Below are 15,485 nucleotides of genomic sequence, written 5' to 3'. Positions count from 1 at the left end.
CTCCATTCTGCTAAATACTTTTCACTACTATTGGACTGTGCACCAGATGTGAGTCATGTTGAACAAATGACTGTCATTTTTCATTTTGTGGATATGGAAAAGTCTGCAGATGAAGATAATAGAACATTTTTTTAGGTTTCAGACCACTGAAGGCGACGACTGGAGCTTTTATGACTGAAACTATTCTACAAGAGCTTGAAGCAATATCATTATCTATGGATAACTTACATGGCCAAAGCTATCATAATGGGAGAAATATGAAGGGTAAAGACTGTGGTGTGCAAAGGAGAATAATGGAATTCAATCCTATGGCCTTTTTCGCTCCTTGCAGTGCGCATTCTTTGAATTTGGTTGTCAATGATGCTGCTAGATGCTGTTTGGAGGCAAGCAGTTTCTTTGCCCTGGTGCAACGTGTTAATGTGTTTTTCTCAGGCTCAACACACAGTTGGAAGATTATGACTCCCCATGTGAATTCTCCAACTGTAAAACCACTTAGTCCAACAAGATGGGAGAGCCGCATTGATGCTTTGAAGCCTCTTCACTATGGACTTGGAAAGATTTATGATGCACAAATTGAAATTCCTAATGATACTACCTTTACTGGATCATCTGGCAATACGGCACGTTCAGATGCAGAAGCTCTTGCAAATTTGCTTTTCCATGTTCATGTTTGTGACTTCACTCATTTTGTGGTATAATATCCTTTGAGATTAACCTCACAATCTTCAGGAAAAGAACTTGAACATACACTAAATTCTGCTATTCAAAAACTCTAGCAAACTAAAAAATATTCTGGAGGAATTCAGAAGTGATGAAGGGTTTTAAATACCACTGATTTATTCTCTAGAGCTTGCTGAAGGAATAGACATTACAGCAGAATTTGAAGCAGAGCCAGTTCACATTCAGCAAAAGAAACAGCAGTTTTCATATAAAGGGCGAGACACACCTATTCAGACCCCAAAACAAAAGTTAAACAGGAATTTTCTATTTCGCAGTCCTCGATACTGCTATTTACACGTTTGACAAAATATTTAAACAGATGCAGCAGCTTGTCAGTATTTGGTATTCTATATGATATTTACAGCTTACAAAAAAAAAAAAACAGCAAAACATATAAAATAATTTTGTTTAAAACTGGAGTCAGCATTGTCTCATGAAAATTCAAAACACATTGATGCTATAGATTCATATAGTGAGTTTCAGGCTTTTTCAAGACGACTTAACATTCCACTACTGAAGAAGTTTGTTTGTGAAAATAAACTCAGAGAGTTTTCCAAACATTTTTATAGCTCTGCGAATTCTTTTAACTTTGCCAGTTTCCGTTGGAAGTGGGAAAAGTAGCTTCTCAAAGTTAAAAACATATGTGCGTTCAACAATGGTGCAAAATAGACTTGTTGAACTTGCCACAATGTCAATAGAACATGAAATAGCTGGAAAATTGAATCTAAAGGATCTAATGACTGCATTTTCAAAACTTAAAGCAAGAAATGTCGTGTTTTAAGAGCACAGAGTGTCAGATGCTGGGAGCTAGTCTAGGGTCACACCTAGCCATACCCACTTATTTTAATGAGTTTTCTTATTAAATGTAAAATTGTAATATCATTTTGACATCATGGTGGTTGGTAAGCCTGTTCTCTGAGCTCTTCCAGCCAGACCTGCTGTTTGTGAAAGCCATTATCCCAGGCCATCTAATCAACCTCTGGGAATGTCACTACGACTACCAATCTAACTTGTATGCTCACATAGACTGAACCCCGAGAGAGACGTTCTTTGTCAGACATGTCGACTGACCTGAAGATAGTTGATATAGATGAGTGTGGTACTTGAGAGAGGTGAATTTAAATGCACCCTCAAAGCTCTGGACCGAATCGGAACAAGTTGGAACGCCCACTCTGTGTTGACCTTGTGGGAGATCATCACCCACTTCTCTTTAGTCGACATCCAGCAGGAACATCATCCAGTAGCATCAGACACATACATGTATGTTAAGGTGTGGTGTGGTCAGTATCTCACTTCCAGATTGACAGGCTATATCTAGCAAGTGAATTCATGTTGCAAACTCAGTTCAGTGCCTTTAAGTTGGTGCTGTTCATGGACCATAACTGTGCATCCAGTATAGTGGCACACATGTCCTCAGTCGCCTATTGGCAGTTCAACAATAAGCTGTTTGAGCATGAGGGATTTGCGACATCAGTTCAGGAGTTCATGATGGCTTGGAGAGAGTGTAAGGGTGACTTTACCCCATTGTGTCAGTGGTGGAATGAGACAGGGCCCGGATGTCTTATTCCAACTTGTTTTCTCCAAAATTCACCAATCCAGACACCTGCTGAGCACTATGAAAGGTGTTTCCCATGGTCAGCAAGCGTGAAAAAGAGAAGCTGTACAAACCTCTTACACTGGCTAAGCTCTTTGATGACCTCATCTTATGCCCTACGAGAAATATCCAGGTCTGGACGAGCTGACTGTAGAGTTCTTCCTATTGTTCAGGACACTGTGGGACTTGTCAATCAATTAGATTAAAGGTTTAAAAAAAGAGAACTACTGCTACTCCTATGGCTGATACCAGGAAAAGCTACTCGTACATCTTCTACTGCCATTGCAGCTCTACCTTCACTGCCAATTGCACCTGAAAAAACCCTCCTCAGTCTCAATGGTGGGGCACCAGCAGAGCTCTGATTCAGCTCCTCTGGTGTTTTTTGGTGTGTTGTGCCCCATTGGCAGTAAGGTGAGTAATTGTTTGTACAATACTGTACATAGGGTTGACACTAAAGTTCAGTATGTCCGTGTACAGTACTCAAAATATGACCTATAGTATGTTTCACATATTTCCTTATAATGTACCTACAGTATACTATTTCTACTACAGAGTCTGTGTGCTGTTATGTAACATGACATTTACGTGTATCATGGAAAGCTCTTAAAGCTGCGCTATAAAATCCCAGCAAGCAGGGCTGACAGGAAACCGGATTCGGTTTGGGTATAGTGCTGGCTCTCTGGTGTCTATCCTCTGGTCTCAAAAGTATGTGACTCCATCATGTCTAGAACACACCATCACAGATGGTGTCACAGATTCTCCATCGCATATTAAGCTAGCGTCCCTAGATGCTGTAATGCTCATTTCAAGTCATACATTCCTGCAAGATATTCATATAGATATTCACTTAGATCTGCATTTAGATATTTCTACACCATACAGTAAGTTTTTTATTTCCTTCTCTTCCTGCATATGTCCTTCTGGACTTGCACCAAGAAGAACCATTTTTTCCAAACAGTCTTTTCAAGATGATTGATGTACACGCACCTTTTTCTTTCATTTGGCAGTTTTGCATGAACTATAGTACAGTATAATGATATTTTCATGCCCACAACGCACAACAGCAGCTTATAAATTGTAGAAAGTGCCTGATTGGGGGGCGGGTTTAGGGTTGGGGAGGGCTCTGGTGTATGGGGGTGAAGGTTTCACAGAGTGCTTAAAGCCAGACGGTGGGAAGCAGGGGGTCTCCAGAGCTGAACCGCATTCATTTAAAGAAAGAAAAACAGGTACTATTGGGGTGTAAATCAAGAACCAGTGGTACGGTGGGCTGTAAACAACCAGTGGTATGACTGGTCATGCTATATAGCTGTTTAAAGCTCCCCCATCCCTCAGACAAACAGGAAGCTGCTATGTCATTCCTTGTGGCTTCCTATTAGCACCCATGATGCATCAGCTTTAAACAGCATTGAGATACATGCTTCCCTCCTGGAGGGGGGCGGGGTGGTATTATTTTTTTTCTAATATGGAAAAGTGGCTTTACACAGGTCGCCATGACTTTTATTTTCAAATGTTGATATTTTTTAAGGATAGGGGTTGTACTGGAATCAGTGCTACAGTATAAACAGTACCACCCGGCCATGCTCTAAAGCCTAAAATATTACATGCAGTAAATATGGATATGGAGCTGCGTACGGCACATATTAATATTTGAACCTAGAAGGTTATCTCAATAATATAGTACTGAAGAAAATCCAGCACACCCTAATAATAGATACAAAGTCACAGGTATATAACCAATATGAAAATGTAATCAGTGCACAAATAAGTCAAACAACTGACAACGCCACACTAGGAGAACAGATAACATATAGGTAGGGCCATACGTGGGATGCACAGGAGGATAAGGGATAAAGGAAAAGTAGGATGGGACAACAAAGGGAAGGTGAGGTGAATGGTGGAAGGGGAACAAAGAAAACAAAAGAAGTGGGTCACAATGGGGGAGTATAGGGGGGCAACGTTTCGGGACATGTCCCTTCATCAGGCCCATTCCCCTCAGTCCCAGGGGGACAAGAGGGTACTTCCCTAGCCCCAGAACCCACAACAACAGAACTGACCCTAAGTAAAAACAATAGAAGACCCTCCACAAATTCTAAGTAATATTCTAATTAAATACACATACAATATCCCTAAACTAATTGGCAAAATAAATCCACAGTTTAACTTTTGTATAGATATATTCAGGGACAGACTATATGCAATCAGCTACAATGTATTAGTGAACTAGCAACAACTGAGAACACCAGAGAACAACAAAGAGAGTTCCCCTGGGACTGAGGGGAATGGGCCTGACGAAGGGACAAGTCCCGAAACGTTGCCCCGCTATACTCCCCCGTTTTGACCCACTTTTTTTGTTTTCTTTGTTCCCCTTCCACCATTCACCTCATCTTCCCTTCGTTGTCCCATCCTACTTTTCCTTTATCCCTTATCCTCCTGTACATCCCACGTATGGCCCTACCTATATGTTATCTGTTCTCCTAGTGTGGCATTGTCAGTTGTTTGACTTATTTGTGCACTGATTACATTTTCAAATTGGTTACATATCTGTGACTTTGTATCTATTATTAGGGTGTGCTGGATTTTCTTCAGTACTTTATTGTGTTTGAGAGGGATTGGGCCCTCTTTAGTCCGTGGCACCCCGCTTTGTGTATATTAATCTACTTTGTGTGAGTGCTGTCTACTACTTTTGTCTATCTCAATAATATGTGCTGGCACGCACACGTACACTATTGTGCAGTGATCCATGGACGGCATATTTGCATTCCAAGGTGTGTAATAAAACACCATACAGTATGTACAGAATGCAATGTAGGCATCTCCCAGGAACTCATATGTGTTTTTTGAAAAACATGACCATAATGTGACCATGGGACATCAAGAGGCCAACACTGGTATGGCAAGTCAATAACATATAGAGATTAGATGCAACATAACCATGTGCATGAAAGCAGATCTCACATCGAAGCACGTTCTCGGTTGCAATAACATTGGATACATCTGTAAGTGCATTAAAGTGTTTTCATGTAAAAGGCTCATTCTAAGAACACGGCTGTCATGTGCATAAACAAAATATAATATGACAACATGAAAATACTGTATATATTACTGAACAAAATACTTAAAAATGAAGATGCCTAATCATCAGAACAGGTCTAGGATATGCTTCAGATATCATACCGAAGTTCAGATCACTATTTCAAGTACAAATCTTTAATTTAGCAGCTGTGAATCTTTATGTGCAATGCTGTTTTGTTGCATTCAAATTACTGTAACAAACTCCAGGGCTTGTAGGAATAGTCAATGTAATCACTTTTTGGATGACTTATTAGAAACCCACAAACAATGCACTAGAGGCATATGAAATGACTCACTTAAACATACAGTTTCATGACTCATTGCTTAATGGCAGTGATATAAGAAGTTGCAAGGGTGAAATTAATAATTGTTCTCATATCAGTTGCTAAATCTGTAAATGTTTCACATTTTCAATCCTACTGAGTCAATATTCAAATAAAACTACCTCTATTAATGCTGTGTATCTGTACATCATCACATAAGACAAATAATATCATGTGTTAGGTCTGCCTAATTTAACACAACCCAATATTACATATTAATTCAAAAAGAATACAAGTTTAACCCCTTGAGTGGGGAGGTGCAAGGTTGTATTAATTCCTTGGGGTGCACTGGCCATTAAGACAGGGGGCCCCCAAAATAAATGATAAATAAATTGAGTTATCACCACAGCCCCCTCTCTCTCGTACACTCCTCTCCCTCCCCTCTCACACACCTCCTCGCCCTATCCCCCCCCCTCTATTTCTCTCCCCCTTCTAACACTCCACCCCTCTCTTTCTCTTCCCCTTACCCTCTGTATCTCTCCCCCCTCTCTATCACTCTACCCCTCTTTTTAACTTCCCCACACTTTTAGACCCTCTCTCTAACTCAATCCTGCCCCTCTCACTCTCCCTTCTCACTCAATCCCCCTTCCTCACGCTATAATGGCTTTTTATCTCACTTAAAAGCACTTATCACTGCTTAGTGCATAACCCCCTATGGGTTCAGTTTACACAAAGGGGGCTATGCACTAAGCTCAATGGCTTTGCGTTTTGATTTGGCCAAAAAGCAGGTTTGTTAAAAAGTGAGGCCAGGGACGCGATGCACTAAGGCCTTAAGGCCATTTTTTAACGTACCTGCTCAAAATAGCTCAAAACAGCCACAGCGTATGAGTTGCTTTTTTTCCCCCTGCTAGCATTCTGAACCTTTCCGTTCGCTAGCTGATAGAAAAAAAAGCTGCCTGTAACATTTGCATGGAGATTTGCTATCTCCATGCAAGACTGTTACAGGCGATCCTACACTAAATAAAAACATTTTAATAATAGTGTACAAGAGCAGGGGGTCTCCCGAGCTGAACCGCATAGGTTTCAGGTCCGAGGGCCCCCTACTTCAGGAGTTACAGGCCCCGTTATGGGGTGCCGGTATCCCCTGCAGTTTAAAGCTCCCACGTGACTGGGTTATTTACATTCTGAAGGGGATACCGGCACCCCATAAAGGGGCCCATATCTCCTGAAGTAGGGGGTCCTCGGACATGAAACCAATGCGGTTCAGCTCAGGAGACCCCCTACACATCTACACTAGTATTAAAACATACATAACAATAAACAATAATTTATTACCGTAGCGGCTATCCGCTATGGTAATGAAGCAGCATTAATATATTTTAAATAATAGTGTGCGGGAGCAGGGGGTCTCCTGAGCTGAACCGCATTGATTTCTGCCTCAGAGATCCCCTGCTTCCCGAGTTACAGGCCCCGGTATGGGGCATCGGGTGCCAGTGCCGCCGCCATCTTTATAGCGTCTAAGACGCGACGTGGGCCCTATAAAGATGGCGTCCGCACTGGCACTAATGCCCCAAACCGGGGCCTGTAACTCTGGAAGCAGGTTGTCTCTGAGGCAGAAATCAATGCAGTTCAGCTCAGGGGACCCCCTGCTCCTGCACACTATTATTTAAAATACATTAATGCTGCTTCATTACCTTAGTGGATAGCCGCTAAGGCAATGAAGGGGTTAAAGCACATTAGCATGTTTATTGGGGACAATTGCCCCCAATAAACAACACACCCCCCCCCCCGCCCCCTAACACATACAGTACTGTAATGTGCAAAATTAGTATTATCCACATATGGATAATAATGCATTTGCCCATTTTAAATACATTTAAATTACAATAAATACAATAAAAACATTTAACACTTATGTTTTACAGGCACCCACGATGTAGGCCGTCGTCATCATCATTTTCATTCTGCCCATGCCCCTATGGTTCTGCAAAACATGCACAACAATTACAATAGCCAATGTAATGTCCCCTAACCCCTTAATCACCATAGCGGTTATTAACCGCTACAGTCATTAAGGGGTTAACCCACCCTTACCCACCACTCGGGAGGCCTACATACCCTCCAACTCTAACCCCCCCACCCCATGAGGCCTATCCACCCTCACCCACTACCCACAAGGGAGGCCTACCCACATAGCCTTGGGGCCAATACACCCCCCCCCCCAACAGCTCCAGTACAATACAGGCATACCCCGCATTAACGTACGCAATGGGACCGGAGCATGTATGTAAAGCGAAAATGTACTTAAAGTGAAGCACTACCTTTTCCCACTTATCGATGCATGTACTGTACTGCAATCGTTATATACGTGCATAACTGATGTAAATAACGCATGTGTAACAGGCTCTATAGTCTTCCCGCTTGCGCACAGCTTCGGTACAGGTAGGGAGCCGGTATTGCTGTTCAGGACGTGATGATAGGCGCATGCGTGAGCTGCCGTTTGCCTATTGGGCGATATGTACTTACTCGCGAGTGTACTTAAAGTGAGTGTACTTAAAGCGGGGTATGCCTGTAATGTGCAAAATAACTATTATCCAGATATGGATAATATATTATTTGCCCATTATGAAACACATAAAACATCCACAAATCAAAACATGAATTTGTAATCTTAAAACCACCACATTGCATGTTAAAATAAATACAGCAGCCATTGCAAATATAAAAAAAAACTGCAGCTACACAAATGTCTATGAAATGTCACACAATTGCATGGTGTGTACATGATGCAATTAATCAGTGCATCATATAACACTATGCAAAATATATGTAACAATAAAATACACTATCAACAATGTCCCCTAACCACCAATGCCATCCTGAAAATCAATTAGAAACTAACCAACATCAATACAATTAGCATCAGTCAATTAATCAATTTCCTCAAACAATTAAAATACAATACAAATCAATTATACAATTCCCTATTCAATTGCTAAAGCCAAACCATTGCCAAAACAATTCTAATTTAAAGTAACCACCATCATTCTAATCTTACTACCATAAAGAAGCCTTTAGCTAAATACAAACTACATTATTCACAACAATGACAAAATAAAGATGCTAAATACATTATCCATACATGAAAAGAACCTAAACATGAGCCAAACAATCAATTATTATCCCTTTATGTCTATCCACACAGATAGATAAACATAACATACAGGGGCAATAATACAGCATCAAATACAATGCATTTACATACAATACACCCATTCCGTGTCCGTGAATGTATTATATACAAAGATACATTAACGGGCATTAAATGGGAGTGAAAAAATAAAAGACATGCATGAAAAATCATAAAAACCTGTAAAAGTAAAAATAATAAACTTTTCTTTTGTTTACTCACCATTAGATGTCCACTCTCCGAAATCCAATGAACCGGAAGCACAGGAATAATCCACAGGTAAGCCATAAAATAAAAAACCATAACAAATCCACGTCTGTGTCTTCTTTCTTCTTTAGGGTCTTCTGGGGTCTTCTGGGGTCTTCTTCCATCTTCTTCCGGCTTCTTCGGCCACGCCCTTCTTCTCTTCTTAGGAGGGGAGATGTTCCCTCCTCGGCGACTAGCTTCAAAATGAGGCGACATAGGCTTTTATAGGCCTATGACGTCACATTTTGGTCAAATGTTTCACACGGTCCTGATTGGGCCGTGAAAAACATGTGATTTGGCCGATGGAAAAAAAATGATGACGTCATTTAAAGGCAATGAAAGCACAGCCAATCAGAATGGCTTTGCTTCAATTGCCTTTAAGATGACGTCATTAAAAGAAACATGGCCAGTCTCACATGGTACCGTAGCCAATCAGAGCGTGGGAACTCCATCCCATCTCTGATTGGCTCTAGTAGACCATGTGACAGAGGCTTGGGGGAGAACGGATGTGACGTCTTTGAAAGCCTGTCACATGGTACCCTGGTGTCCACGAGAATACAACCCCCACCCCTATATGTGGTCAGCGCTGCTGTGTGTGTACTTGGTTGGTGCACTTAAAGGTATAAGTACCTGCCGGGGGCTCCAGCACCCGGGCGCGCTGATGGATAGCTGTGCAGGATCCGCTGATCCAGCGATGGCTTCTGCATCTGTGATGGGTCCTCCTCCACGTGGGTGGTATGCAGCGAGAGTGTCCCACATACAGACAGTCTTAGTACCTTGCCAGGTGATCCTAGCCCAGATCACTATCTTCAGGGTTGGCAGCGTTAAAACTGTGTCCCTGATCTCAAACAGCCAATGGGGCAGTGTCCTTAACTAAGGGCCTGTCCCTGTAGCAGCCACAATCTAAACATACGAGTCGGGACCTATCAGGGGCTCTGGCCTAGTGCAGGGGTCACAGGTGCCCTGCACATACAACCACCCCTAACTATCTCCCAGCTCCGACTGACTGTCAGCTCTCAGCGCGCCAAGTCTCTCTCCTTGCTGCCCGTGATTCTTGCAGCCCTATTGGCCGATTGCGCCCATCAGACTCCAGTCCCTTCGGCTGCTGGGAGTTGTAGTCCCCGCCAAGCCCCTATTACAGTATATTGCTGCCGCGTGCGCATAGTGTACTGTGCACGCGCGACTTTATAATGGCTGCCGCGGCTCTTACTGCGCATGCGCAAACCTTTGCGATGCGCGCCCACCACCAACATGGCGGTGCCCTGCAGAGGGAGCCTCCGGCGAACCCGTCGCTACCCACAACATTCCCCCACAGCAGCGGAGGTGAAAGAAGGGGGAAACAGGGAACCAGGGAGCCAGAGGGGGGACCTGGCTACATACTATACAAAAATTTAATTTTGGAAATATTTTTAATACCTTTCAGTTCTTCTTGATCAACTGTATATCTATAAAACTTAAATAGGTGGTAACAAAGCAAAAATCTCAAGTTGGGCACCTGCAGCATATGTGGGGCTATGACTCTGCCTGATGTATCAGTTTATTGATACAGAACAATTGAACAAACACACGATTTAAATTCACAATCTACATCCGCAGCCAGTTCAATAGCAACCTGAACTTGTGTGCTATTCATAAACAGCATGTCTCCACCTTCTTTTAAGTGTGATGTTCATAATAATCATTTGGACTTCAAATTTAAAGCCAGGAAATGCATACAATATCTATAAAACATAATTTTATGTTACAGCACTTTTCAACCTCTTTAAAAGGAAAACAAAATACTGTGCATATTGAATGTGCTTATTATACACACACTTTTTCAGGCATGGTGTTTTTATAATTGTTCTATTTAGTGTTTGTACTTAAGTACAATCGGTGTAGAATTACCAACCACAAATAGAAGCAACTGCAGCATACGGTTATTACTATGACACTGGGTGAGCATCAGAGTTGGCAGCCAGGATATCTAGTAAAATTAGAATGGAAAGTCTATTTTCATGTGCAACACAAGAACTTAAAAAACATTTTTTTAACTTACCATTAATTGAAAATATTTTTTTTTTACAATGTTTTTATTTAGTAGAAATGGGTGGAATATTCAAAATTTAAGCTGCAAATTATCCTCTGATTTTTGCAGAAAATTAAATTTGCAAACGGATTGGACAGTTCAAAATTCAGGCGAATTCATCTAAATCTATGATAGTTTTCGGACGCCCTTAAATCCACCCACAAAGGTTACAACATTAAACTCAGACCTGGAAGTGATTGGGAGAGAGGGAGCTGGTTTAGCAGAGTCCCAAGTGCTATATATATATCCCCTCAAACCGACCTGGAATTAATTTGTGGAGAAACACCTGTGCACAAAAAGGAGATCACCTGGGAGATATGCAAAGCATATTTAAATTACCTACTCACACCTCACACAAGATTGCAAAAGACCAATCCTGACAAGCCAGGTTCAAAGGCACTTTGGAGGGTAGATCCTCAGAAGTCTGTTAAATCTACTACCTTGATGTTACTATATACAGTAGGTAACGTCCGTTTGCTTCCCTGAGTTTAATGGGTATCCACAAAGCTCATTACATGCAAAATCAATAGCTGTTGGTGATCTCAGTAGTATTGGCTTAGCGCCATGTGAAGTTAGCAGTGCCTAGCATTGGCTTCAAATAACATGGTAAAACTGTCTTACCAAAACATGGCATTACCTCCATTCAGACCCGAGTAGGTATTTAAAGTAAAAAAAAAAAAAAAGTGGGTCGAGCACACGCAATTTAAGTGAAACTTCTTTGTCTTTTGTCACTGTTTTGTCACAGAAATTGTATTTGTGATGGTAATGTTTTCAATGAAAAATCAAAACACAATTTCAGTGACAAAATGCAAAGAAGTGTGACTTAGAACCCCTGTTTTAGCTATTTGCACTTCTATATTTATACTAATTTGTTTGAATTCCTTGTGTGTGTGTGTGTGTGTGTGTTTCTCAGTGTGCGTGTCTCTGTATGTGTGTGTGTCTCTGTGTGTCACCCTATGCTGCTGCTGTGGAGTCCTCTGCGCATGCACACGGCGAGCACAGGTGGCCTCTGCACATGCACGCCAAGTACTGGAATCCTCTGCTCATGCGCGCCGTGGTCAGGAGGCCTCTGCGCCATGCGCCTCGGAGGCCCCAAGCGCAAGAGACCTCTCTGCATGCGCACCATGCACGCCAAGCGCGGGTGGCTTCTGTGCATGTGTGCCATGCCAGAGCGCTGGAGACCTCTGCGCATGTGTGCCATGCGTGGAAAGCCACTGTGGATGCACACCATGCGCGGAAGGCCTCTGCAGATGCGTGCCAAGCTTCCAGCAATGACATCGCCAACAGCCTCTTCTGCCAGCAGTGACATCACTTCCGGGAGTGCACTTCCGTCACCAACAAGGTTGTTTACTCCAAGGGAAATTTTCATATGGTAGATTGCCTGCGTTAATTATAACGGAGCTCTGATGATATGCGTTGTTAGAAGGAACAGATCTTTTGCATATCATTAGCATTAACATTCGCTATAGTAATGCAAGGGCTGGTTACAGCTGAAAACGGCACTTAACGCCTATCGTTACTGAACTTCTTGTTAACACTTAACATGATGTTATTTGAAGTTAACATCTTTTGTGAGTAATTAGGTTGTCAGATGCAACAGGATCAGAACCCACTACCTCTACTCTTCAGGGCAGCAGCTCTAGCAGTGTGAGCTACACCAGCAGCTGGATTGCTCCACTATCACATCACTCTATCAGATGCAGTGGAGCAAATGTATGTATGTATGTCTTTATTTATATAGCGCCATTAGTGTACATAGCGCCTCACATTAGTACTACACGTGACAATCATATAAATAACAAATAATACAAATAACAGATCATGGGAATAAGTGCTTCAAACCTAAAAGTAACATTTCGGAAGAGGAGTCCCTGCTACGGGAGCCTGTGGGCCCTCTGGTGGTCCCCGTGGTCCCCACTGGCCTGCAGTACCATTACTGTAATTAAAAAAACAAAAACATGGCCTAAATTTCAATAAATACACCTACCCCCCCCCCCACAAAACACATACAGTACAGTAATATGCAAAATAACTAGTATCCCGATATGGCGTTGGACTGTGTTCGTGAACGTCATGGTACGAGAGCTTGCTGATTTCCCAGGATTCAGAGGGCCAACACTTCTAAAGGTAAGATAAATATTGAATGTATGTACTTTTAGTTTTACAGGTTTTTTATTGGATTTTTCTTTTTTATGTTTTTCATTGCCTATTGACTGCTAATGTATTAATCTGTACCTGTTTACGGATACAGATGAATACAGTGGGAGCCAATGCATTTTTTTGGCAAATGCATTTCATCTATTGACTGTTTTATTTTCTATGTCTTTTTATTGTTTAGATTAAATTCATTTGAATTGTGATGGCTTGTTTTATACTTTTTGAAGATTGTTAGCAATTTTATTTAATGATGTATTTTGGTGTCTATGGGTTTTAATTAATGTGTTGCCTAGTGGTTGTATGAATTAATTGTTGTGTTGGTTACTGCTTTTAGGGATTAAATGTATTTTTTAGCTAGTGATATGATTTATGTAATTGATTGCATAGTGGTTTTAATTATTTTATTGAATGCCTAGAGGTTTTATTTAATTGATTGGCTAGTGGTTTTATTTAGTTAATTGCTTGGTTGTCTAGTGCTTTTAATTTTTGTTTCTGGGTGTTTAGGTGTTGTAGGTCCTGAGGACCCCGGACACCTGCAGGGACCACCTGAGGGCCCACAGACACCCATGGGATCCACCTGAGTGCCCCCAGACACCCACAGGGAATACCTGGGGACCAACGGAGCCTAGGAGGGATCACCTCAGTGCCCCAAGACACTCGTGGGAACCCCCTGTGCGGCCTGTGGACACCCGTGGGTATCACCTGGGAACCCGGGGTATTAATCCTGTGTGTAAAAAAATAAATAATGGTTTTATGTGGGGGCACAAGGGGTGGGTGAGTTGTGTATTGTTGTTTATTAAATTTTGTAATGGTTTTTGGTGGCCTAGAAGGTGGCTAGTAGGACTGTTGTGTGCATTTTTTTATATTGTGGGTAGCGGTGGTGGGTTCAGGGGGGTATTAGCCCCAAGGATGAGTGTTTAGGCCTACCGGGTGTGTAGTGGGAGGGGTTAACCCCTTCATTACCTTAGCGGTATTAATCGCTAAGGTAATGAAGGGGTTTAGTCCACCCGCAAGCCCCCCGCAAGGCCTAAACACCCACCAAGGGCCAAATACTACCATCACGCACCACTGCTACCCACAATATTTTATTTTTTATTTTTTGTTTATTTATTAAATGTTTTACCAGGAAGTATTACATTGAGAGTTACCTCTTGTTTTCAAGTATGTCCTGGACATAGAGTTAAGATGACAAATAATACATGGTTGCAAATACAGTTACATACAGTAAGTGAACAGGGTTTATATTATATGCAACACATTGCATGCAGTTAAAGATAATATATATTATAGGCGTATGTAATAGTTACAGACCAGATTAAAATATGAGACAGCTTTGGTTTTGAAAGAACTTTAACTGGTGGTGGATGTGAGAGGTTGTTCCAGTTTTGAGGTGCACGGTAAGAGAAGGAGGAGAGGCCGGATACTTTGTTGAACATTGGGACCATGAACAGTCTTTTGGTGTCAGATCTCAGATGATAAGTGCTGCATGTGGTAGGGGTGAGGAGCTTGTTCAGATAGATGGGTAGCTTACCCAGAAAGTATTTGAAGGCAACAGGACAGGTGAACTTTGCGCCTAGACTCAAGTGATGACCAATATTGTTCTTTGAGCATTTCGCAGTGATTTGTGTTGTAGTTGCATTGGAGAACAACACACATCACTGTGAAATGCTCAAAGAACTAGATTGGTCATCACTTGAGTCACAATAAGCATGGCACTGGTGGTTAACCCCTTCATTGCCTTACCGGTTAGCCGCTAAGGTAATGAAGTTGCCTGTAAATGCATTTTTCATGCTTCTGATTCATGTCGGGGGTCTCAGTGCTGATATTAATGGATATCAGCTCCGGAGTCTCCCAGCATCAATACGACGCTTCTTGCCAACTTTTTGTGGCGGGACGATTTGGAGAGGAAATCTTCATTCTAGAGCGGTGATCAGCCTCGATAAGCTGATTGGGGCTACTAGAATTGAGCGAGTTTGAGAAGATGGCGATAAGTGGCTTATCACTGCATGTTTGGCGGATTTTTTTTTCCGGCAAAAAAACAGCCGATTTTTGCTGTTATCCCCAGCTTATCGGGGCTTACTGAATCACTGTAGGCTTTTTTGGCGATAAGCTGATGATAAGGGGCTTATCGCTACTTATAACATGAGGCCCATAATGTCATAAGATAGATATGTA

The sequence above is a fragment of the Ascaphus truei genome, chromosome 3, assembly GCF_040206685.1.
Source record: "Ascaphus truei isolate aAscTru1 chromosome 3, aAscTru1.hap1, whole genome shotgun sequence".
NCBI lineage: Eukaryota > Metazoa > Chordata > Amphibia > Anura > Ascaphidae > Ascaphus > Ascaphus truei.
The sequence above is the reverse complement of the archived record's forward strand: the minus strand, read 5'-3'. Positions refer to the sequence as shown.